General features: G+C 37.5%; 2 non-coding genes across 2 annotated transcripts; both read right to left on the bottom strand.

The window, feature by feature from the left end:
• Positions 1-20,603: 20,603 nt before the first annotated feature.
• LOC128644592 (U5 spliceosomal RNA) lies at positions 20,604-20,719 on the bottom strand. Its single transcript, XR_008400024.1, has one exon. It is a non-coding gene; the product is annotated as a U5 spliceosomal RNA (small nuclear RNA).
• Positions 20,720-22,392: 1,673 nt separating this feature from the next.
• Positions 22,393-22,508, bottom strand: LOC128644590 (U5 spliceosomal RNA). The gene has a single exon (XR_008400022.1). It is a non-coding gene; the product is annotated as a U5 spliceosomal RNA (small nuclear RNA).
• Between the last annotated feature and the right edge of the window lie 24 nt (positions 22,509-22,532).

Below are 22,532 nucleotides of genomic sequence, written 5' to 3' on the forward strand. Positions count from 1 at the left end.
TTGATAACTTAGGCAAAATTTTGCAGGTCCGCAGCGGCGATGGTAGGCGAGCGTATTGGGCCAGCGAAGGCAGGTAAGTTGACACGTTTGATAACTAGGCCTCTATATATATATTATTTAACAGTCTCAGACCATAACAATTGTAATTGAATGAAAACAAAATACCAGTTTGCTTTAGCTAGGATATTGTACCGAGTCTGGAATCCTCTGACATAAAGACCATCATGAAAACCTGACTCCCTTATTTACATATTATTTGCATATTATATTATTTACATATTATGACTGGTAACATATGCACAGTAAAACCCCCCAAAAAACACATTGCAAATATGGGGAAGTCTTAATAAAAACATTAGGGCATGTATTTTTCAATATTACCATTAATGTGTAGATATTTCGAATGATAAATTCTATTCTTTATATTCCCTCCATGTGGCTTATTATACAAAGCCAACCACAGAGGTCTTTACAGGTAGCCCTCTGAAGCACGCCCACCGGTATTTTATTCTCCAGATTCTGTGCAGTTTGACATCATCGCTCTGTGCATTCGTGATTCCACAGGCACAGCATATGTCGGGGAGCACGCACCAACCATTTTTATTCTACAGATTCTGCGCAAGTTTGACATCATCGCTCTGTGCACACGCGATCCACATGCAGATAGTTTTTCACGTGATGCTACAGACTTGAGAACGCCAGCAGAAAGAGTAATATTTCCATTGTGCATGCGATCGAGAGCGCACATTTACTAATTAATTATGCATACAGCTCATTTGAATATGAACTGTGATTGGTGCTTGCTTCTGGCTCATTACAGGGGGTTCGGCAAGGGGGCTGTCTAGCTGAAACATTTTATAAGGAAAAAAATATATTTAAACTACCTTTAATGTAGTCCCCTAAATATGATTGTACTGAATTGCATGACCCTTTAATGCTATCACTATATTAACCTCAGTAAACAAAAATCCTCACCCTCAGCTTGTTAGTGTCTGCAGGGAACCAGCTCAGTAACTTTACAGAACAGTCTTCAGAATCTCCACTAGGGAGAAGGCAAAGAACACCCCTTTTTATTAAAGGAATTTTTGTAAGCCGGTGATGTAAAGCGGGCTTTTTAATCTGTATAATAATAGAATATTAGTTACACTCACACAAAAATAAATTAGATATACAGTTGGAAATAAACATGGTCTTGTAAAATAATTATTTAATCACTGACAATGATCAAAAAGAAACAAAATATAAGTTATTTCATTGTTCCATTAAGTTTACTTATTTCACTCAATAAATTATTTCAGCTGTCTTCAGGTCACAAGTTAAATGCTTTAACCACAGTACTTTGTAGTGATGTGAAGTTTGGGTTCATCCTGATGAATCGGTTCATTTCGGACGGTTCAATTAACTGAACCGATTCATCAGTTCACCTACTGATCACGTGATGCGCTTGTGTTAGGTTTAATCGGAATTAAGGCAGGAAAAATCTGATTGGCTGATTGAATCAGCCAATCAGATTAAAGTTCAATCCGATTGGCTGATCCAATCAGCCAATCAGATTGAGCTCGCATTCTATTGGCTGTTCCGATCAGCCAATAGAATGCGAGCTCAATCTGATTGGCTGATTCAATCAGCCAATCAGATTTTTCCTACCTTAATTCCGATTGGCTGATAGAATCCTATCAGCCAATCGGAATTGAAGGTGACGCCATCTTGGATGACGTCCCTTAAAGGAGCCTTCATTCGTCTTTAGTTTGTCGGGGAAGAAGGATGTTCCGCGTCGGCGGGATGAAGATGAATCCTGAAGAAAGAAGATTGAAGACCCCGCTTGGAAGATGACATCGCCCGGATGGAAGACTTCTTCAGCGCCGCTTGGAAGATGACATCGCCCGGATGGAAGACTTCTTTAGCGCCGCCTGGATGATGACTTCATCGGATGGAAGACTTCTTCAGCGCCCCTTGGAGGATCACTTCTGCCGTTCTGGATCTCCTCTTCGGTTCCATCGATGGGTCGGCTGGGCTGAAGACAACTCAAGGGTAGGATGATCTTCAGGGGGATAGTGTTAGGTTTTTTTAAAGGGGGTTTGGGTTAGATTAGGGGTATGTGGGTGGTGGGTTTTAATGTTGGAGGGTTGTATTTTTCTTTTACAGGCAAAAGAGCAGTTTTCTTTGGGACATGCCCCGCAAAAGGCCCTTTTAAGGGCTGGTAAGGTAAAAAGAGCTTTGAACTTTTTTAATGTAGGTGCATTTTTTATTTTGGGGGGCTTTGTTATTTTATTAGGGGGCTTAGATTAGGTGTAATTAGCTTAAAATTGTTGTAATATTTTTTAAATGTTTGTAACTTATTTTTTTTCATTTTTTTGTAACAGCTTTTTTTATTTTTTGTACTTTAGTTAGTTTATGTACTTGTATTTTAATTGTAGTTATTTGTAGTTTAATTTATTTAATTATAGTGTAGTGTTAGGTTTAATTGTAACTTAGGTTAGGATTTATTTTACAGGTAATTTTGTATTTCTTTTAGCTAGGTAGTTATTAAATAGTTTAATAACTATTTAATAACTATTCTAACTAGCTAAAATAAATACAAAGTTACCTGTAAAATAAATATAAAATCCTAAAATAGCTACAATGTAATTATTAATTACATTGTAGCTATCTTAGGGTTTATTTTACAGGGTAAGTATTTAGTTTTAAATAGAAATAATTTATTAAAGTATAGTGTAGTGTTAGGTGTAATTGTAACTTAGGTTAGTTTTTATTTTACAGGTAAATTTCTCTTTATTTTAGCTAGGTAGCTATTAAATAGTTAATACTATTTAATAGCTATTGTACCTAGTTAAAATAAATTGAAAGTTACCTGTAAAATAAAAATAAATCCTAAGAGAGCTACAATATAATTATTATTTATATTGTAGCTATATTAGGGTTTTTTTATAGGTAAGTATTTTAGTTTTAAATAACATTAATTTAGTTAATAATAGAAATATTATTTAGATTTATTTAATTAATATTTAAGTTGGGGGGTGTTAGGGTTAGACTTAGATTTAGGAGCTAATAATTTTATTACAGTGGCGGCGGTGTGGGGGGGGGGCAGGATAAGGGGTTAATAAGTTTTAATATAGGTTGCGGCGGGGTCCGGGAGCGGCGGTTTAGGGGGTTAAACTATTTATTTAGTTTCAGCAGGATAGGGGGTTAATAACATTATTATAGGTGGCGACGGTATAGGGGGGGCAGGATAGGGGTTACTAGGTATAATGTAGGTGGCGGGCAGTGTCCAAGAGCAGCGGTTTAGGGGGTTAATAACTTTATTGAGTTGCGGGGGGGCTCCGGGGGGCACCGGTATAGGGGGTAGAACAGTGTAGTTTAGTTTGGGGTGCTTAGTGACAGGCTAGCAATAAAGCTGTCAAAAAGCCAAAGAGCAGCGAGATCGGATGAGTGATAACTCTCACAGTCCGCTGCTCATCGCCCCATACTTGGTGCGTGGGCTTTTTGACAGATTTATTGATAACTTAGGCAAAATTTTGCAGGTCCGCAGCGGCGATGGTAGGCGAGCGTATTGGGCCAGCGAAGGCAGGTAAGTTGACACGTTGATAACTAGAGCCTCTATATATATATTATTTAACAGTCTCAGACCATAACAATTGTAATTGAATGAAAACAAAATACCAGTTTGCTTTAGCTAGGATATTGTACCGAGTCTGGAATCCTCAGACATAAAGACCATCATGAAAACCTGACTCCCTTATTTACATATTATTTGCATATTATATTATTTACATATTATGACTGTAACATATGCACAGTAAACCCCAAAAAAAACACATTGCAAATATGGGAAGACTTAATAAAAACATTAGGCATGTATTTTCAATATTACCATTAATGTGTAGATATTTTGAATGATAAATTCTATTCTTTACATTCCCTCCATGTGGCTTATTATACAAGCCAACCACAGAGGTCTTTACAGGTAGCCCTCTGAAGCACGCGCCACCGTATTTTATTCTCCAGATTCTGCGCAGTTTGACATCATCGCTCTGTGCATTCGTGATCCACAGGCACAGCATTTGTCGGGAGCACGCACCACCATTTTTTATTCTACAGATTCTGCGCAGTTTGACATCATCGCTCTGTGCACACGCGATCCACATGCAGATAGTTTGTCACGTGATGCTACAGACTTAAGAACGCCAGCAGAAAGAGTAATATTTCCATTGTGCATGCGATCGAGAGCGCACATTTACTAATTAATTATGTATACAGCTCATTTGAATATGAACTGTGATTGGTGCTTGCTGCTGGCTCATTACAGAGAGTTCGGCAAGGGGCTGTCTAGCTGAAACATTTTATAAGGAAAAAAAAAATATTTAAACTACCTTTAATGTAGTCCCTAAATATGATTGTACTGAATTGCATGACCCTTTAATGCTATCACTATATTAACCTCAGTAAACAAAAAATCCTCACCCTCAGCTTGTTAGTGTCTGCAGGGAACCAGCTCAGTAACTTTACAGAGCAGTCTTCAGAATCTCCACTAGGAGAAGGCAAAGAACACCCCTTTTTATTAAAGGAATTTTTGTAAGCCGGCAATGTAAAGCGGGCTTGTTAATGTGTATAATAATAGAATATTAGTTTACTCACACAAATATATACAAATAAACATGGTCTTATAAAATAATTGTTTAATCACTGACAATGATCAAAATGAAACAAAATATAAGTTATTTCATTGTTCCATTTAGTTTACTTTTTTCACTCCACAAAATTATTTCCAGGGTGTCTTCAGGTCACAAGTTAAATGCTTTAACCACAGTATTTTGTAGTGATGTGAAGTTCGGTTAATTTCGGACGGTTCTATTAACTGAACCGGTTCATGAACCGATTCATCAGTTCACCTACTAATCACGTGATGCGCTTGTGTTAGGTTTAATTGGAATTAAGGTAGGAAAAATCTGATTGGCTGATTGAATCAGCCAATCAGATTGAAGTTCAATCCGATTGGCTGATCCAATCAGCCAATCAGATTGAGCTCGCATTCTATTGGCTGTTCCGATCAGCCAATAGAATGTGAGCTCAATCTGATTGGCTGATTCAATCAGCCAATCAGATTTTTCCTACCTTAATTCCGATTGGCTGATAGAATCCTATCAGCCAATCAGAATTGAAGGGACGCCATCTTGGATGACGTCTCTTAAAGGAGCCTTCTTTCGTCATTAGTTCGTCTGGGAAGAAGGATGTTCCGCGTCGGAGGGATGAAGATGAATCCTGAAGAAAGAAGATTGAAGACCCCGCTTGGAAGATGACATCGCCCGGATGGAAGACTTCTTCAGCGCCGCTTGGAAGATGACATCGCCCGGATGGAAGACTTCTTCAGTGCCGCCTGGATGATGACTTCATCAGATGGAAGACTTCTTCAGCGCCCCTTGGAGGATCACTTCTGCCGCTCTGGATCTCCTCTTCGGTTCCATCGATGGGTTGGCTGGCTGAAGACAACTCAAGGTAGGATGATCTTCAGGGGGGTAGTGTTAGGTTTTTTTAAGGGGGGTTTGGGTTAGATTAGGGGTATGTGGGTGGTGGGTTTTAATGTTGGAGGGTTGTATTTTTCTTTTACAGGCAAAAGAGCAGTTTTCTTTGGGACATGCCCCGCAAAAGGCCCTTTTAAGGGCTGGTAAAGTAAGAGAGCTTTGAACTTTTTTAATGTAGAATAGGGTAGGGCATTTTTTATTTTGGGGGGCTTTGTTATTTTATTAGGGGGCTTAGATTAGGGTGTAATTAGCTTAGAATTGTTGTAATATTTTTTAAATGTTTGTAACTTATTTTTTTATTTTTTGTAACTTAGCTTTTTCATTTTTTGTACTTTAGTTAGTTTATGTAATTGTATTTAATTGTAGTTATTTGTAGTTAATTTATTTAATGATAGTGTAGTGTTAGGTTTAATTGTAACTTAGGTTAGGATTTATTTTACAGGTAATTTTGTATTTCTTTTAGCTAGGTAGTTATTAAATAGTTAATAACTATTTAATAACTATTCTAACTAGCTAAAATAAATACAAAGTTTCCTGTAAAATAAATATAAATCCTAAAATAGCTACAATGTAATTATTAATTACATTGTAGCTATCTTAGGGTTTATTTTACAGGTAAGTATTTAGTTTTTAAATAGAAATAATTTATTAAAGTATAGTCTAGTGTTAGGTGTAATTGTAACTTAGGTTAGTTTTTATTTTACAGGTAAATTTCTCTTTATTTTAGCTAGGTAGCTATTAAATAGTTAATAACTATTTAATAGCTATTGTACCTAGTTAAAATACATTGAAAGTTACCTGTAAAATAAAAATAAATCCTAAGATAGCTACAATATAATTATTAATTTATATTGTAGCTATATTAGGGTTTATTTTATAGGCAAGTATTTAGTTTTAAATAGGATTAATTTAGTTAATAATAGAAATATTATTTAGATTTATTTAATTAATATTTAAGTTGGGGGGTGTTAGGGTTAGACTTAGGTTTAGGGGTTAATAATTTTATTATAGTGGCGGTGGTGTGGGGGGGGGCAGGATAGGGGTTAATAAGTTTAATATAGGTTGCAGCGGGGTCCGGGCGCGGCGGTTTAGGGGTTAAACTATTTATTTAGTTGCGGCGAGGTTCGGGATCAGCAGGATAGGGGTTAATAACTTTATTATAGGTGGCGACGGTATAGGGGGGGCAGGATAGGGGTTACTAGGTATAATGTAGGTGGCGGCGGTGTCCGGGGAGCGGCGGTTTTAGGGGTTTAATACATTTATAAGATTTGCGGCGGAGTCTAGGATCTGCGGTTTAGGGGTTAATAACTTTATTGAGTTGCGGGGGGCTCCGGGGGCACCGGTTTAGGGGTTAGAACAGTGTAGTTTAGTGTGGGTGCTTAGTGACAGGCTAGCAATAAAGCTGTCAAAAAGCCGAAGAGCAGCGAGATTGGATGAGTGATAACTCTTACAGTCCGCTGCTCATCGCCCCGTACTTGGTGCACGGCTTTTTGACAGATTTATTGATAACTTAGGCGAAATTTTGCAGGTCTGCGGCGGCGATGGCACTCCCATTTTTTATTCTACAGATTCTGCGCAGTTTGACATCATCGCTCTGTGCACACGCGATCCACATGCAGATAGTTTTTCACGTGATGCTACAGACTTGAGAACGCCAGCAGAAAGAGTAATATTTCCATTGTGCATGCGATCGAGAGCGCACATTTACTAATTAATTATGCATACAGCTCATTTGAATATGAACTGTGATTGGTGCTTGCTGCTGGCTCATTACAGGGGGTTTGGCAAGGGGCTGTCTAGCTGAAACATTTTATAAGGAAAAAATATATATTTAAACTACCTTTAATGTAGTCCCTAAATATGATTGTACTGAATTGCATGACCCTTTAATGCTATCACTATATTAACCTCAGTAAACAAAAAATCCTCACCCTCAGCTTGTTAGTGTCTGCAGGGAACCAGCTCAGTAACTTTACAGAACAGTCTTCAGAATCTCCACTAGGAGAAGGCAAAGAACACCGCTTTTTATTAAAGGAATTTTTGTAAGCCGGCGATGTAAAGCGGGCTTGTTAATGTGTATAATAATAGAATATTAGTTTACTCACACAAAAGTAAACTAGATATAAAGTTGGAAATAAACATGGTCTGGTAAAATATTTGTTAGATCACTGGCAATGATCAAAAAGAAACAAACTATAAGTTATTTCATTGTTCCATTAAGTTTAATTATTTCACTTAACAAATTATTTCAGGCTGTCTTCAGGTCACAAGTTAAATGCTTTAACCACAGTATTTTGTAGTGATGTGAAGTTCGGTTCATCCTGATGAATCGGTTCATTTTGGATAGTTCGATTAACTGAACCGGTTCATCAGTTCACCTACTGATCACGTGATGCGCTTGTGTTAGGTTTAATCGGAATTAAGGTAGGAAAAATCTGATTGGCTGATTGAATCAGCCAATCAGATTGAAGTTCAATCCGATTGGCTGATCCAATCAGCCAATCAGATTGAGCTTGCATTCTATTGGCTGTTCCAATCAGCCAATAGAATGCGAGCTCAATCTGATTGGCTGATTCAATCAGCCAATCAGATTTTTCCTACCTTAATTCCGATTGGCTGATAGAATCCTATCAGCCAATCGGAATTGAAGGGACTCCATCTTCGATGACGTCCCTTAAAGGAGCCTTTATTCGTCGTTAGTTTGTCGGGGAAGAAGGATGTTCCGCGTCGGCGGGATGAAGATGAATCCTGAAGAAAGAAGATTGAAGACCCCGCTTGGAAGATGACATCGCCCGGATGGAAGACTTCTTCAGCGCCGATTGGAAGATGACATCGCCCGGATGGAAGACTTCTTCAGCGCCGCCTGGATGATGACTTCATCGGATGGAAGACTTCTTCAGCGCCCCTTGGAGGATCACTTCTGCCGCTCTGGATCTCCTCTTTGATTCCATCGATGGGTCGGCTGGCTGAAGACAACTCAAGGTAGGATGATCTTCAGGGGGGTAGTGTTAGTTTTTTTTAAGGGGGGTTTGGATTAGATTAGGGGTATGTGGGTGGTGGGTTTTAATGTTGGGGGGGTTGTATTTTTCTTTTACAGGCAAAAGAGCAGTTTTCTTTGGGACATGCCCCGCAAAAGGTACTTTTAAGGGCTGGTAAGGTAAAAGAGCTTTGCACTTTTTTAATGTAGAATAGGGTAGGGCATTTTTTTTATTTTGGGGGGCTTTGTTATTTTATTAGGGGGCTTAGATTAGGTGTAATTAGCTTAAAATTGTTGTAATATTTTTTAAATGTTTGTAACTTATTTTTTTATTTTTTGTACTTTAGTTAGTTTATGTACTTGTATTTAATTGTAGTTATTTGTAGTTAATTTATTTAATGATAGTGTAGTCTTAGGTTTAATTATAACTCAGGTTATTATTTACTTTACAGGTAATTTTGTATTTCTTTTAGCTAGGTAGTTATTAAATAGTTAATAACTATTTAATAACTATTCTAACTAGCTAAAATAAATACAAAGTTACCTGTAAAATAAATATAAATCCTAAAATAGCTACAATGTAATTATTAATTACATTGTAGCTATCTTAGGGTTTATTTTACAGGTAAGTATTTAGTTTTAAATAGAAATAATTTATTAAAGTATAGTGTAGTGTTAGGTGTAATTGTAACTTAGGTTAGTTTTTTATTTTACAGGTAAATTTCTCTTTATTTTAGCTAGGTAGCTATTAAATAGTTAATAACTATTTAATAGCTATTGTACCTAGTTAAAATAAATTGAAAGTTACCTGTAAAATAAAAATAAATCCTAAGAGAGCTACAATATAATTATTATTTATATTGTAGCTATATTATGGTTTTTTTATAGGTAAGTATTTAGTTTTAAATAACATTAATTTAGTTAATAATAGAAATATTATTTAGATTTATTTAATTAATATTTAAGTTGGGGGGTGTTAGGGTTAGGGTTAGACTTAGATTTAGGAGCTAATAATTTTATTACAGTGGCGGCGGTGTGGGGGGGGGGCAGGATAGGGGTTAATAAGTTTAATATAGGTTGCGGCGGGGTCCGGGAGCGGCGGTTTAGGGGTTAAACTATTTATTTAGTTGCGGCGAGGTCCAGGATCAGCAGGATAGGGGTTAATAACATTATTATAGGTGGCGACGGTATAGGGGGGGCAGGATAGGGGTTACTAGGTATAATGTAGGTGGCGGCAGTGTCCGGGAGCGGCGGTTTAGGGGTTAATACATTTATAAGAGTTGTGGCGGGGTCTAGGAGCGGCGGTTTAGGGGTTAATAACTTTATTGAGTTGCGGGGGGCTCCGGGGGCACCGGTTATAGGGGGTAGAACAGTGTAGTTTAGTGTGGGGTGCTTAGTGACAGGCTAGCAATAAAGCTGTCAAAAAGCCAAAGAGCAGCGAGATCGGATGAGTGATAACTCTCACAGTCCGCTGCTCATCGCCCCATACTTGGTGCGTGGCTTTTTGACAGATTTATTGATAACTTAGGCAAAATTTTGCAGGTCCGCAGCGGCGATGGTAGGCGAGCGTATTGGGCCAGCGAAGGCAGGTAAGTTGACACGTTGATAACTAGGCCTCTATATATATATTATTTAACAGTCTCAGACCATAACAATTGTAATTGAATGAAAACAAAATACCAGTTTGCTTTAGCTAGGATATTGTACCGAGTCTGGAATCCTCAGACATAAAGACCATCATGAAAACCTGACTCCCTTATTTACATATTATTTGCATATTATATTATTTACATATTATGACTGTAACATATGCACAGTAAACCCCAAAAAAAACACATTGCAAATATGGGAAGACTTAATAAAAACATTAGGCATGTATTTTCAATATTACCATTAATGTGTAGATATTTTGAATGATAAATTCTATTCTTTACATTCCCTCCATGTGGCTTATTATACAAGCCAACCACAGAGGTCTTTACAGGTAGCCCTCTGAAGCACGCGCCACCGTATTTTATTCTCCAGATTCTGTGCAGTTTGACATCATCGCTCTGTGCATTCGTGATCCACAGGCACAGCATTTGTCGGGAGCACGCACCACCATTTTTTATTCTACAGATTCTGCGCAGTTTGACATCATCGCTCTGTGCACACGCGATCCACATGCAGATAGTTTGTCACGTGATTGAGAACGCCAGCAGAAAGAGTAATATTTCCATTGTGCATGCGATCGAGAGCGCACATTTACTAATTAATTATGCATACAACCTCATTTGTATATGAACTGTGATTGGTGCTTGCTGCTGGCTCATTACAGGGGGTTCGGCAAGGGGCTGTCTAGCTGAAACATTTTATAAGGAAAAAATATATATTTAAACTACCTTTAATGTAGTCCCTAAATATGATTGTACTGAATTGCATGACCCTTTAATGCTATCACTATATTAACCTCAGTAAACAAAAAATCCTCACCCTCAGCTTGTTAGTGTCTGCAGGGAACCAGCTCAGTAACTTTACAGAACAGTCTTCAGAATCTCCACTAGAAGAAGGCAAAGAACACCCCTTTTTATTAAAGGAATTTTTATAAGCCGGCGATGTAAAGCGGGCTTGTTAATGTGTATAATAATGGAATATTAGTTTACTCACACAAAAATAAACTAGATATAAAGATGGAAATAAACATGGTCTGGTAAAATATTTGTTTAATCACTGACAATGATCAAAAAGAAACAAAATATAAGTTATTTCATAGTTCCATTAAGTTTACTTATTTCACTCAACAAATTATTTCAGGCTGTCTTCAGATCACAAGTTAAATGCTTTAACCACAGTATTTTGTAGTTATGTGAAGTTCGGTTCATCCTGATGAATCGGTTCATTTCGGACGGTTCGATCAACTGAACCGATTCATCAGTTCGCCTACTGATCACGTGATGCGCTTGTGTTAGGTTTAATCGGAATTAAGGTAGGAAAAATCTGATTGGCTGATTGAATCAGCCAATCAGACTGAAGTTCAATCCGATTGGCTGATCCAATCAGCCAATCAGATTGAGCTCGCATTTTATTAGCTGTTCCGATCAGCCAATAGAATGCAAGCTCAATCTGATTGGCTGATTCAATCAGCCAATCAGATTTTTCATACCTTAATTCCGATTGGCTGATAGAATCCTATCAGCCAATCGGAATTGAAGGGACGCCATCTTGGATGACGTCCCTTAAAGGAGCCTTCATTCGTTGTTAGTTTGTCGGGGAAGAAGGATGTTCCGCGTCGGCGGGATGAAGATGAATCCTGAAGAAAGAAGATTGAAGACCCCGCTTGAAAGATGACATCGCCCGGATGGAAGACTTCTTCAGCGCCGCTTGGAAGATGACATCGCCCGGATGGAAGACTTCTTCAGCGCCGCCTGGATGATGACTTCATCAGATGGAAGACTTCTTCAGCGCCCCTTGGAGGATCACTTCTGCCGCTCTGGATCTCCTCTTCGGTTCCATCGATGGGTCGGCTGGCTGAAGACAACTCAAGGTAGGATGATCTCCAGGGGGGTAGTGTTAGGTTTTTTTAAGGGGGGTTTGGGTTAGATTAGGGGTATGTGGGTGGTGGGTTTCAATGTTGGAGGGTTGTATTTTTCTTTTACAGGCAAAAGAGCAGTTTTCTTTGGGACATGCCCCGCAAAAGGCCCTTTTAAGGGCTGGTAAAGTAAAAGAGCTTTGAACTTTTTTAATGTAGAATAGGGTAGGGCATTTTTTATTTTGGGGGGCTTTGTTATTTTATTAGGGGGCTTAGATTAGGTGTAATTAGCTTAGAATTGTTGTAATATTTTTTAAATGTTTGTAACTTATTTTTTTTATTTTTTGTAACTTAGCTTTTTTTATTTTTTTGTACTTTAGTTAGTTTATGTACTTGTATTTAATTGTAGTTATTTGTAGTTAATTTATTTAATTTATTTAATGATAGTGTAGTGTTAGGTTTAATTGTAACTTAGGTTAGGATTTATTTTACAGGTAATTTTGTATTTCTTTTAGCTAGGTAGTTATTAAATAGTTAATAACTATTTAATAACTATTCTAACTAGCTAAAATAAATACAAAGTTACCTGTAAAATAAATATAAATCCTAAAATAGCTACAATGTAATTATTAATTACATTGTAGCTATCTTAGGGTTTATTTTACAGGTAAGTATTTAGTTTTAAATAGAAATAATTTATTAAAGTATAGTCTAGTGTTAGGTGTAATTGTAACTTAGGTTAGTTTTTATTTTACAGGTAAATTTCTCTTTATTTTAGCTAGGTAGCTATTAAATAGTTAATAACTATTTAATAGCTATTGTACCTAGTTAAAATAAATTGAAAGTTACCTGTAAAATAAAAATAAATCCTTAAATAGCTACAATATAATTATTATTTATATTATAGCTATATTAGGGTTTATTTTATAGGTAAGTATTTAGTTTTAAATAGGATTAATTTAGTTAATAATAGAAATATTATTTAGATTTATTTAATTAATATTTAAGTTGGGGGGTGTTAGGGTTAGGGTTAGACTTAGATTTAGGAGCTAATAATTTTATTACAGTGGCGGCGGTGTGGGGGGGGCAGGATAGGGGTTAATAAGTTTAATATAGGTTGCGGCGGGGTCCGGGAGCGGCGGTTTAGGGGTTAAACTATTTATTTAGTTGCGGCGAGGTCCAGGATCAGTAGGATAGGAGTTAATAACATTATTATAGGTGGTGACGGTATAGGTGGGGCAGGATAGGGGTTACTAGGTATAATGTAGGTGGCGGCAGTGTCCGGGAGCAGCGGTTTAGGGGTTAATACATTTATAAGAGTTGCGGCGGGGTCTAGGAGCGGCGGTTTAGGGGTTAATAACTTTATTGAGTTGCGGGGGGCTCCGGGGGCACCGGTATAGGGGGTAGAACAGTGTAGTTTAGTGTGGGTGCTTAGTGACAGGCTAGCAATAAAGCTGTCAAAAAGCCGAAGAGCAGCGAGATCGGATGAGTGATAACTCTCACAGTCCGCTGCTCATCGCCCCGTACTTGGTGCGTGGCTTTTTGACAGATTTATTGATAACTTAGGCAAAATTTTGCAGGTCCGCAGCGGCGATGGTAGGCGAGCGTATTGGGCCAGCGAAGGCAGGTAAGTTGACACGTTGATAACTAGGCCTCTATATATATATTATTTAACAGTCTCAGAGCATAACAATTGTAATTGAATGAAAACAAAATACCAGTTTGCTTTAGCTAGGATATTGTACCGAGTCTGGAATCCTCTGACATAAAGACCATCATGAAAACCTGACTCCCTTATTTACATATTATTTGCATATTATATTATTTACATATTATGACTGTAACATATGCACAGTAAACCCCCCAAAAAACACATTGCAAATATGGGAAGACTTAATAAAAACATTAGGCATGTATTTTCAATATTACCATTAATGTGTAGATATTTCGAATGATAAATTCTATTCTTTATATTCCCTCCATGTGGCTTATTATACAAAGCCAACCACAGAGGTCTTTACAGGTAGCCCTCTGAAGCACGCGCCACCGTATTTTATTCTCCAGATTCTGTGCAGTTTGACATCATCGCTCTGTGCATTCGTGATCCACAGGCACAGCATTTGTCGGGAGCACGCACCACCATTTTTTATTCTACAGATTCTGCGCAGTTTGACATCATCGCTCTGTGCACACGCGATCCACATGCAGATAGTTTGTCACGTGATGCTACAGACTTGAGAACGCCAGCAGAAAGAGTAATATTTCCATTGTGCATGCGATCGAGAGCGCACATTTACTAATTAATTATGCATACAGCTCATTTGAATATGAACTGTGATTGGTGCTTGCTTCTGGCTCATTACAGGGGGTTCGGCAAGGGGCTGTCTAGCTGAAACATTTTATAAGGAAAAAAATATATTTAAACTACCTTTAATGTAGTCCCTAAATATGATTGTACTGAATTGCATGACCCTTTAATGCTATCACTATATTAACCTCAGTAAACAAAAAATCCTCACCCTCAGCTTGTTAGTGTCTGCAGGGAACCAGCTCAGTAACTTTACAGAACAGTCTTCAGAATCTCCACTAGGAGAAGGCAAAGAACACCCCTTTTTATTAAAGGAATTTTTGTAAGCCGGTGATGTAAAGCTGGCTTTTTAATCTGTATAATAATAGAATATTAGTTTACTCACACAAAAATAAATTAGATATACAGTTGGAAATAAACATGGTCTTGTAAAATAATTATTTAATCACTGACAATGATCAAAAAGAAACAAAATATAAGTTATTTCATTGTTCCATTAAGTTTACTTATTTCACTCAACAAATTATTTCAGGCTGTCTTCAGGTCACAAGTTAAATGCTTTAACCACAGTACTTTGTAGTGATGTGAAGTTCGGTTCATCCTGATGAATCGGTTCATTTCGGACGGTTCAATTAACTGAACCGATTCATCAGTTCACCTACTGATCACGTGATGCGCTTGTGTTAGGTTTAATCGGAATTAAGGTAGGAAAAATCTGATTGGCTGATTGAATCAGCCAATCAGATTAAAGTTCAATCCGATTGGCTGATCCAATCAGCCAATCAGATTGAGCTCGCATTCTATTGGCTGTTCCGATCAGCCAATAGAATGCGAGCTCAATCTGATTGGCTGATTCAATCAGCCAATCAGATTTTTCCTACCTTAATTCCGATTGGCTGATAGAATCCTATCAGCCAATCGGAATTGAAGGGACGCCATCTTGGATGACGTCCCTTAAAGGAGCCTTCATTCGTCTTTAGTTTGTCGGGGAAGAAGGATGTTCCGCGTCGGCGGGATGAAGATGAATCCTGAAGAAAGAAGATTGAAGACCCCGCTTGGAAGATGACATCGCCCGGATGGAAGACTTCTTCAGCGCCGCCTGGATGATGACTTCATCGGATGGAAGACTTCTTCAGCGCCCCTTGGAGGATCACTTCTGCCGTTCTGGATCTCCTCTTCGGTTCCATCGATGGGTCGGCTGGCTGAAGACAACTCAAGGTAGGATGATCTTCAGGGGGGTAGTGTTAGGTTTTTTTAAGGGGGTTTGGGTTAGATTAGGGGTATGTGGGTGGTGGGTTTTAATGTTGGAGGGTTGTATTTTTCTTTTACAGGCAAAAGAGCAGTTTTCTTTGGGACATGCCCCGCAAAAGGCCCTTTTAAGGGCTGGTAAGGTAAAAGAGCTTTGAACTTTTTTAATGTAGGGCATTTTTTATTTTGGGGGGCTTTGTTATTTTATTAGGGGGCTTAGATTAGGTGTAATTAGCTTAAAATTGTTGTAATATTTTTTAAATGTTTGTAACTTATTTTTTTTATTTTTTGTAACAGCTTTTTTTATTTTTTGTACTTTAGTTTATGTACTTGTATTTAATTGTAGTTATTTGTAGTTAATTTATTTAATGATAGTGTAGTGTTAGGTTTAATTGTATCTTAGGTTAGGATTTATTTTACAGGTAATTTTGTATTTCTTTTAGCTAGGTAGTTATTAAATAGTTAATAACTATTTAATAACTATTCTAACTAGCCAAAATAAATACAAAGTTACCTGTAAAATAAATATAAATCCTAAAATAGCTACAATGTAATTATTAATTACATTGTAGCTATCTTAGGGTTTATTTTACAGGTAAGTATTTAGTTTTAAATAGAAATAATTTATTAAAGTATAGTGTAGTGTTAGGTGTAATTGTAACTTAGGTTAGTTTTTATTTTACAGGTAAATTTCTCTTTATTTTAGCTAGGTAGTTATTAAATAGTTAAATAACTATTTAATAGCTATTGTACCTCGTTAAAATAAATTGAAAGTTACCTGTAAAATAAAAATAAATCCTAAGAGAGCTACAATATAATTATTATTTATATAGTAGCTATATTAGGGGTTTTTTATAGGTAAGTATTTAGTTTTAAATAGGATTAATTTAGTTAATAATAGAAATATTATTTAGATTTATTTAATTAATATTTAAGTTGGGGGGTGTTAGGGTTAGGGTTAGACTTAGGTTTAGGGGTTAATAATTTTATTACAGTGGCAGCGGTGTGGGGGGGCAGGATAGGGGTTAATAAGTTTAATATAGGTTGCGGCGGGGTTTGGGAGCGGCGGTTTAGGGGTTAAACTATTTATTTAGTTGCGGCGAGGTCCGGGATCAGCAGGATAGGGGTTAATAACTTTATTATAGGTGGCGACGGTATAGGGGGGCAGGATATGGGTTACTAGGTATAATGTAGGTGGCGGCAGTGTCCGGGAGCGGCGGTTTAGGGGTTAATACATTTATAAGAGTTGTGGCGGGGTCTAGGAGCGGCGGTTTAGGGGTTAATAACTTTATTGAGTTGCGGGGGGCTCCGGGGGCGCCGGTATAGGGGGTAGAACAGTGTAGTTTAGTGTGGGTGCTTAGTGACAGGCTAGCAATAAAGCTGTCAAAAAGCCGAAGAGCAGCGAGATCGGATGAGTGATAACTCTCACAGTCCGCTGCTCATCGCCCCGTACTTGGTGCGCAGCTTTTTGACAGATTTATTGATAACTTAGGCGAAATTTTGCAGGTCCGCAGCGGCGATGGTAGGCGAGCGTATTGAGCCGGCGAAGGCAGGTAAGTTGACACGTTGATAACTAGGCCTCTATATATATATTATTTAACAGTCTCAAACCATAACAATTGTAATTGAATGAAAACAAAATACCAGTTTGCTTTAGCTAGGATATTGCACCGAGTCTGGAATCCTCAGACATAAAGACCATCATGAAAACCTGACTCCCTTATTTACATATTATTTGCATATTATATTATTTACATATTATGACTGTAACATATGCACAGTAAACCCCCAAAAAAACACATTGCAAATATGGGAATACTTAATAAAAACATTAGGCATGTATTTTCAATATTACCATTAATGTGTAGATATTTCGAATGATAAATTCTATTCTTTACATTCCCTCCATGTGGCTTATTATACAAGCCAACCACAGAGGTCTTTACAGGTAGCCCTCTGGAGCACACGCCACCGTATTTTATTCTCCAGATTCTGTGCAGTTTGACATCATCGCTCTGTGCATTCGTGATCCACAGGCACAGCATTTGTCGGGAGCATGCACCGCCATTTTTTATTCTACAGATTCTGCGCAGTTTGACATCATGCAGATAGTTTGTCACGTGATGCTACAGACTTGAGAACGCCAGCAGAAAGAGTAATATTTCCATTGTGCATGCGATAGAGAGCGCACATTTACTAATTAATTATGCATACAGCTCATTTGAATATGATGTGTGTATATAGCCTTACAGCAAAGTAAGGGGGCGCTAGTGATAATATAGATAGTGATATTAATCTATATACTCTTTAAAAAATGCAAATTGGTAATTGTGTATACAATACAGATAAAAAAATAAAACAAAATAAAAGAAAAATGAAATAAAATCCTCTCAAATGAGGGAAGTCCAAATATAATTACAAAATCAAGGCAAAAATGAGTCCTTTTCAAAACCAAGTGGAAAAGCCCTGTGGTGGCTGCCTCCTCCTCGCCGACTGGTCCGGGTATAACTATGAGGAATAGAAGAAAATAGAGGGGCGCCTCATGTGTAGGATCAACAGATATAAAAATCAGTAATAACAGTAGTAGAGCCAAATGGGTACTCACACACTTCACAAGCACACCAATGCGCTGGTAGTAGCAGGCTGCAGATTCAAATAGGTGTGGCAGCTCACCTCTCAGGTAGTACTGTGATGCTGGAGATGGAAAAGGAGACAAAAAAAAAAGCACTACATGTGCAGACTGTTAAAAATATAACAAACAATATTTTCAGTGGTACAGATGGTTACAATGGTTACAGGAGAACAATTTTATGCCTGATGAAACGGTGCAAAACCGAGAAACGCGTTGCATTATTGGGGTCACTGTTAACCCCTTTTTTATCCACCTAACACAGCAATTGTTCTGTTGTGTTTTTTAACTTTTGTTTTTAATAAATATTTGTATTTTACTGGAAATACGCCTTTGAGTGGATATCTTTACCTACCTACTGCCCTGCTGATACATAAGAGTCTCTCTACCTTTTTGGGACTTTGTGTTACCTATTGGAGCCATTTGATTACAGCATTAAGAAATCTGATATGGGGTGAGCTGCTACACCTGCCTAAAATTTGCAGCTTGTTTCTACCAGCACATAAGTGTGCTCATGGAGTATGTGAGTAACCATCTGTACCACTGAAAATTGTTTGTTATATTTTTAACAGTCTGCACATGTAGTGCTTTTTTTCTGTGTCTCCTTTTCCATCCTCAGCATCACAGTACTACCTGAGAGGTGAGCTGCCACACCTATTTGAATCTGCAGCCTGCTACTACCAGCACATTGGTGTGCTTGTGAAGTGTGTGAGTACCCATTTGGCTCTACTACTGTTATTATTATTTTTATATCTGTTGATCCTACACATGAGGCGCCCCTCTATTTTCTTCTATTCCTCATTTGAATATGAACTGTGATTGGTGCTTGCTTCTGGCTCATTACAGGGGGTTCGGCAAGGGGCTGTCTAGCTGAAACATTTTATAAGGAAAAAAAAATATTTAAACTACCTTTAATGTAGTCCCTAAATATGATTGTACTGAATTGCATGACCCTTTAATGCTATCACTATATTAACCTCAGTAAACAAAAAATCCTCACCCTCAGCTTGTTAGTGTCTGCAGGGAACCAGCTCAGTAACTTTACAGAACATTCTTCAGAATCTCCACCAGGAAAAGGCAAAGAACACCCCCTTTTTATTAAAGGAATTTTTTTGTAAGCCGGTGATGTAAAGCGGGCTTTTAAATCTGTATAATAATGGAATATTAGTTTACTCACCCAAAAATATACAAGTAATGTTGGAAATAAACATGGTCTTCTCAAATAATTGTTTATTCACTGACAATGATCAAAAAGAAAAAAAATGTAAGTTATTTCATTGTTCCATTTAGTTTACTTTTTTCACTCAACAAATTATTTCAGGCTGTCTTCAGGTCACAAGTTAAATGCTTTAACCACAGTATTTTGTGTCCCTATTTACAACAGGGCAGTTACAAAGCCGAGTAACAAATATATCACAGATCTGTATTGTGACGCTTCTTGCAGTGCTTATTATATACAGTATGTAAACTTAAAGGGACGGTCAACTCTAAATGTATTTATTGTTTTAAAAGATAGTTAATCCCTTTATTACCCATTCCCCAGTGTTCAGATCAGAGCAAATGTAAATAATAATAATAATTAGATAATTGAAATTAATTGGAAAGCTGTTTATAATGACAAGTTCTACCTGAGTCATGATCATGTGATGTGAGATGTTCTTTAGCTCTATAACCTGTGAAATGAGTTCTCTGTGCAAGTGGGATCTGTTATTACTGAACATTATGCAGCTCAGTAAATGCTGCAGTAATGGGATCTGACTGATCCCTCCCCTGCAAGACGGACACGAGTGGGGTGAGAGAGTAACAGCCCTTAAAGAGATGTTAGTGAATCTATCCCAGCAAATCACTTCCAGTTCCACAAAAAGTAAACAGCAACAATGGGATTTGTATTTGCATACCCACAATGCTTTGCAAAACTATTGCAGCGTTTTTATCTCTTCAGTGATTCATGAGCATTATTGGTTCCGTATTAAAACTGTAAAATATCATTAGTAGAAGACTGAAGGGACATACAAAACTAATTTTTTTCTTTAATGTTTTAATTTAAGTACATATTATTATATTTTGTCTCTATCCTAACTTGTTTTATGTCCCTTTAACAGCCTATAGGGGAGTTGTAATTGCTGAGGTGCTCTGGGGTTTCATCTAATACAGTATTTATTTTCTGTTGATACCAGCACTAGGTTTGCTTTATCTTGTATTTATCATTTGAGGATCGGTGAATCTAGAAAGACCCATTAGTAAATCTGCTCTGTGTAATAAACTAGATCACTTGTGTGGTCAGTGAGTATACAGCACTCTCTTATGATAGCAACACTCTAATAGAAAAACTTTATTTACACCAGAAACCTAACTGATTACACTCTCTATATTATTGTATGAATTCTCATTCTACTTTATTTCAACGATAATGTAGCTATGAATGTGACAAATCCTCAACAAATTTTATTAGTCTCATAATTGTTCCTCTCCACAGAAATCATTAATAAAGAGTAAATGATTTAATAAATCTGGAGAGAAATTTAAGCATGTAAAGGAAATCAGTAAAATTAGAAGGGGAGATTAGTGCAGACAGATCAGAGAGACAAAACTTGGTGTCATTTAAAAAAATATATATATAAAACTATCCATGTATGGGAAATTGTAAAAAAAAAAGTTGTAAAGATGCAATTAGCGCTTTATAAACAAACAAATTTAGAGCATTGCTACAACAACGAACATAGGAGCAACATCTGGTGACTATAAAAAGATCCACCTTAACCCATGGACCTCGGGAACCACATTAGATATCAGTGATGTACAAGAAGCCCCATCCAACATCAGATCTATGTGACACCTTTCTCCATAAACAAATGAGACATCATTAGTGACAGACAGTGACAACAATCTCAGGAATCACTGGCTCTGTACCAGGCAGAATAACATTAGGAACCGGGACTGGCACCAGAACCATCTCAATAGCAGCGTGGAGATGGCAGTGATACTATAGACAGCACCTATATGGTTCAGACCACATAGCAGGGTGAAGGTAGCACAATATATAGATCATGTATCCTCACATGCTGTTGTAGTATTATAGTAGGGGGTCGATTTATCAATGGCTTTGCAAGCCTTTCAACCCCCTACGACTGCAGAGTCTTACAAGAGAACCTACAGTCCATATTTAACAAGCAGCGGTCATCAGCGCCGCTTTTCTAACCTTTTGCCACCTCTAAGGTGGCGAATTTCAATCTCCCTGGGAGATTGACAGCTCCTGCCCATGCGTGATTGGCTGTACGCGGGCAGGGGGGCGGGATTGCAACCGAGCGCAAAATAGTGCTCGTGTGCAATGCTGAATTCCACCAGGGGAATTCGGCCTGCCAGAGGAAAGCTGCAGCGGACAGGGGCGCACATAAATACGCCCCTGTCCGCTGCAGCTTGATAAATTGACATCTAGATAGAAGCAATTTCAGATCTATCTTTATGAAGACTACTAGGTCTGATGTAAAACACATTATATTAGCAATTAATTGATGTGTAGTTTATTAATAGAGGCTAATAAGTAGGTGCTTGAGGTTAATACATAGTTAAAGACACTGCTTTGTAAGTCTAGAGGGAAATCAGATAAATTCTGTTTTATGTAATGAATTATGAAGAATGCTAATGTATGGGGATCTTGGAAAATGTTCATAAATTATATATTTCAGAGAGCGCAAAAAAAGAAAACCTAAAATGTGCAAAGCATTTTGGGTGTATAAATGATCATACAGTAGAGAAAAAGCATCTAACTGGCTAGGTCAGTGCAGATGCTCAGGGGACTGCAGGGGAAATAATTATTTATTAACAGTCTCCCCAGGTTTACTGGCATATCAGCTTCTACAGTTCATAGCTGACTGCATGAAGATTATTCATTAAAGCTGATTAATCTTTCTGGTTTTAGTGCTGGGAAACTGCATTGTAATATTCAGCAGCAGTTACTGTTGTCACGTGCACGTGCTGTGTGTGTCCAGCAGGGGGCGGTAAAATGATGCGCTTCTTTTACGTATATTGTTAAAGTTTCTAGCTTGTTGCAAAATATCTTATAGCAACTAATGTTTATTATCTGTAAAATAATTGTTACAAAGACAACTTGCATTTGTATTAAACTAAGTAACAAACTGAGATCAAAATGTACTCGGCCAATAAGAAGTGTATTTCTTTATTCTGTCTTTTACCATTATGTTTAGCTCTGCATGTGGCAGAGCCTCAAAAAATTGATGAAAACTCATGGTTGTTCCTCTCCACGGAAATCTTTAGTAAAAGGCGAAAGATTTATTCGATCTGAAGAGAAACCAGAGTATACTGAACAGTAAACGGATTAAAAG

This window comes from Bombina bombina, unplaced genomic scaffold (assembly GCF_027579735.1).
Source record: "Bombina bombina isolate aBomBom1 unplaced genomic scaffold, aBomBom1.pri scaffold_1077, whole genome shotgun sequence".
Lineage (NCBI taxonomy): Eukaryota > Metazoa > Chordata > Amphibia > Anura > Bombinatoridae > Bombina > Bombina bombina.